The 4896-nt window shown below is 40.6% G+C and overlaps 1 non-coding gene across 1 annotated transcript; it reads left to right on the top strand.

The window, feature by feature from the left end:
• Positions 1–3533: 3533 nt before the first annotated feature.
• LOC114403964 lies at positions 3534–3640 on the top strand. The gene has a single exon (XR_003664731.1). It is a non-coding gene; the product is annotated as a small nucleolar RNA R71 (small nucleolar RNA).
• Positions 3641–4896: the final 1256 nt, after the last annotated feature.

The following is a 4896-nucleotide window of genomic DNA, read 5'->3' as shown; positions in this document are numbered from 1 at the left end:
AAACTCTTGGAGCCAAAGCATCCACCTGATCAATCTAGGCTTTGATTCAGCCTTCTTCAACAGGTACTTTAGAGCTGCATGGTCAGTATAAACAATAACACGAGTGCCAAGTAAATATGAACGAAATTTCTCAAGAGCAAAAACTATCGCTAATAGCTCCTTCCCTGTGGTAGTGTAATTTGCTTGAGCAGCATCCAAAGTTCTGGAAGCATAGTAGATCACTCGAGGCAGCTTATCAATCTTTTGAGCAAGGATAGCCCCCAATGCGTAATTGGATGCATCACACATTAGCTCAAATGGGGTTGTCCAATCAGATGCCTGAATGATAGGGGTGGTAGTCACCGCACGCTTGAGGTAATCAAAAGCCTCTTTGCATCGGTCATCAAAATCAAACTCCACCTCCTTTTGCAGCAGATTGGATAGTTGAAGGGCCACTTTGCTAAAATCCTTGATAAAACGCCTATAAAATCCTGCATGACAAGAAAAGAACAAACCTCTCGCACGCAAGAGGGGTAAGGCAACTGTGAAATAACATCTATTTTTGCAGGGTCTACCTCTATGCCCCTACTGGAAATGATATGCCCTAAAACTATACCTTGTTCTACCATGAAGTGACATTTTTCAAAATTCAGCACAAGGTTAGTTTCAATGCATCTATTAAGAACTTTATCCAGACTATCCAAACATGCATCAAAAGAGGAACCATAAACAGTAAAATCATCCATAAACACCTCTATGCAAGTCTCTAAAAAATCACTGAAAATGCTAAGCATACACTGCTGGAAGGTACCAGGGGCATTGCATAGGCCAAAGGGCATCCTCCTATAGGCAAAAGTGCTAAAAGGACAGGTGAATGTGGTATTTTCTTAATCCTCAAGAGCAATATGAATTTGTAAATAACTAGAAAAACCATCAAGAAAACAGTAATGAGACTTACCTGCCACGCGCTCAAGCATTTGATCAATGAAAGTCAGGGGAAAATGATCTTTTCTGGTTACCTGGTTCAGCCTCCTATAATCAATGCAGACTCGCCAGATGTTCTGCACTCTTGTGGGGATAAGCTCATCCTTTTCATTCTTGACCACTGTGAGGCATGTCTTCTTTGGAACCACTTGGACTGGACTCACCCACTGGCTGTTAGAAATGGGGTAGATGATTCCAGCTTGTAAGAGCTTGGTCACCTCCTTTTTCACCACATCTAGAATGACGGGGTTGAGTCGCCGTTGTGGCTGTGTCACTAGCTTAGCTCCATCCTTTAAAAGTATCCTATGCATGCAGGTAGATGGGCTAATACCAGGAATGTCGGCTAAAGTCCATCCAATGGCTTTCTTGTGCTTCTTGAGAACTAGCAACAACTTCTCCTCTTGCTCAACATCAAGGGAGGCATAGATGATCACTGGGAATTTTTCCTTGTCCTCCAAGTAAGCATATTTGAGGGTTGCTGGTAAGGGCTTCAACTCTGGTGTGGGTGGTGGCTGAACAGTGGGAGAAGAAGAGGAGGGTTCCTCAGCCTGTACCTCATAAAGCAAGTCAGAAGTATATGTACTTCCTACAACATGGTTAGTGCATTTTGACTCTAAAAAATCAACATCAAGAGGTACAACACCCAGAAAATCAGAACCAGACTCAAATTCAAATTCACTCTCAACATAAAAATTAGATACAGGATCAAATTCAAACTCAGATTCAGATTCAATGCATAAGGAATGGCAAGTATGCAAATCAGATAAAAATGGATGTTTCCTACCATGAAGAACATAATCAAAATCAAACATATAATCATCAACAATCTGATCAATTATCTCAGCACGAAAAATAGAATGATCCTCAGATGGATGTTTCATGGCATCAAGAATGCTAAAATGAACAACAATATCACCAAATTCCATAGACAATGTGCCAGCATAAACATCTATCTTGGTTCGAGCTTTTTTCATAAATGGCCTGCCTAAAATAATTGGAACTATACCATGGGAAAATCCCTCTTCCATATTAAGAACATAAAAATCAACAGGAAAAATAAGTTCACCAACCCGAACCAGCACATCCTCTATGAAACCTGCGGGGTAAGCAGCACTTCTATTTGCCAAATGAATCACCACATTTGTAGATTGCAAGGGTCCAAGAGATAAAGAATTGAAAATGGACAAAGGCATGACACTAACTGATGCTCCTAGATCTAGCATGACATTCTCAAATTTACTATTCCCAATAATGCAAGGTACACAGAGGGTACCTGGGTCCTTACATTTCTCAGGAATGTGAGGAACATATTTACCTATCAATGCTGACACATTTCTACCCATGCTAATCCTTTCATTGCCGTTGAGCTTCCTTTTGTGGGTGCACAGCTCCTTTAGAAACTTGGCATATCTTGGGATCTTCTTGATGGCATCTAGCAGAGGTATGTTCACCTCTACTTTTTTTAAGGTCTCCAGGATCTCCTTTTCCGCTTCTTCCATCTTTTTGTTTGGAATTGCTCGAGGTAGGAATGGAAGTGGGATAGGAGACTGCGGTAAGTCAGAATTACTAGTGGAAGGTCCACCTGCATGAAATTTTTTGTTAGGAAGCTTTCTCTTTTGTGCAACTATCTCATCCTCTTTTTCAGGTGTAGAATGAAGCTTGACAGGTTCAGGTGCAGGTGCTGCTACTGGTGGAGGCACTTGAATTTGGCTTCCAGACCTCAAGGTGATGACACTCACATTTTTCGGATTCTACACAGTTTGTGAAGGCAATTTGTCAGAATTTTGGAACTGAGCTTGGTTCAACTGAGTAGCCATCTGCCCCATCTGATTTGTCAGACTCTGAATGGAGGCTCTTGTCTCTTGCTGAAATTGCATATTCTGGATGGCATTTGCCTCACTAACTCTTCTATGGAAGGTTGAGGAGGAGCGTCAGTTGCTTGTTGTCTTTGTTGTGACTGCTACTGTATTGGAGGAGGAACATATGGCTTGCTTGGACTAGCAGCATTCTGAAAAGGAATGACATGTTGTTGTTGTTGTGGAGGACTTGTACATCTCAGATTTGGATGATTCCTCCAACCTGGATTGTATCTATTGCTCGAAAGGTCATAATTATTCTACTATTATTGGTTTTGCTACTGAGGAGGTCAATTATAAATGTTTGCAGCATAAGCTTTAGGTTGTTCATTGACTCCAAATTGCTGCAAAGAAGGACAGAGATCTGTATGGTGATCTGCAGAAGAACATAGACCACAAACTCTTGCAACAGGTGTAGATTTCTGATTCATGGCAAACTGAGTTACCAGGTTGACCAAGGCATCAAGTTTTCCCTCAAGCTTTTTATTTTCAGTAGATGAAGATGAATCCATGGCCACCTCATGGACTCCTCTAAGGACAATAGCATCATTCCTTACACTAAATTGTTGGGAGTTGGAAGCCATCTTCTCAATCAAATTCCTAGCCTCAACAGGGGTCATATCACCAAGAGTTCCAACACTGGCAGCATCAATCATACTCCTCTCCATGTTGCTAAGTCCCTCATAGAAAAATTGAAGAAGGAGCTGCTCAGAAATCTGGTGGTGAGGACAGCTTGCACATAATTTCTTGAATCTTTCCCAGTACTCATACAAGCTCTCTCCACTAAGTTGCCTGATGCCTGAAATGTCTTTTCTGATGGCAGTGGTCCTAGATGCAGAGAAGAATTTCTCCAAGAACACCCTCTTAAGGTCATCCCAGCTGAAAATGGACCTGGGAGCAAGGTAGTATGGCCAATCTTTTGCCACTCCCTCCAGAGAATGAGGAAAAGCCTTTAGAAAGATATGATCTTCTTGGACATCAGGGGGCTTCATGGTGGAACAAACAATATGGAACTCCTTAAGATGCTTATGAGGATCTTCACCTACAAGACCATGAAACTTGGGCAGCAAATGTATTAGTCCAGTCTTGAGAACTTATGGAACACCCTCATCAGGATATTGAATGCACAAGTTTTCATAAGTGAAATCAGGTGCAGCCATCTCCCTAAGAGTCCTCTCATGAGGTGGAGGTTGAGCCATGTTCTCAGTATGAAAGTTAGTAGTGGAATGTTCAGAATTAGAATATTCAGAATCACCCTCAACAGAATGCTCAGAATGCTCAAAATGCACAGAATGACCAGGATGCACACTATGCCTAACTAATTTATGAAAGGTTCTATCTATTTCAGGATCAAAGGGTTGTAAATCACCTGGATTTCCCCTAGTCATGCACTATATGAGCTGAAATTTTGTGAGGAACACCCTAAAATCATGAAAAGATAGCACAAAAAATTTCAAACAAAAATTCAAAGTCTAACTATGAAACCTACCTAAGCAAAGTTTAGAAAAATAGGACAATAATACTTGAAAATAAAAAAAAACTTAGTAAACGGCTAATTTTTGGAGTTTGGGAGACCCCAACCGGCTTTAGCGGGTTGTCACAGCATGGGAAATTTTTTTCTACCCCAAATGCATATATAATAATAGTTATTCTGATACCCGGAGCAAAAGTTACGGCCGTTTTAAGTTTTGCTAAAAACAAGCTCCCAAAATTTTTCTCTCTCAAATACTGCCACACCAAGTGCTCCTGGTGTTTTTCACACAAAATATTGATCAAAAGAAGCTACCACACAAAAAATCAGCCAAAAATAACAACTCTAACTATAAAAAAAGTCGCTAATTAAATTACAAAATCAGTCGTTAATCACTGTTCAACACTATTCACAGCAAAACACAAAGTTGAATTAGTCGCTAAAAACGATCGCTAAACAAGGAATGCAACTGAAATGCAAAACAGAACGCTACACAAAATAAGATAACTAAACACTATTATGAACCTTTGGCCCACTGCTCCCCGGCAACGGCGCCAAATTTGATCGAGGTCGTACCCGAATCAAATAAACATTAAAAATGCAGTA

Source organism: Glycine soja, chromosome 20 (genome assembly GCF_004193775.1).
Source record: "Glycine soja cultivar W05 chromosome 20, ASM419377v2, whole genome shotgun sequence".
In the NCBI taxonomy this organism is placed as follows: Eukaryota; Viridiplantae; Streptophyta; class Magnoliopsida; order Fabales; family Fabaceae; genus Glycine; species Glycine soja.
This window is presented reverse-complemented; position numbering and strand designations above follow the sequence as displayed.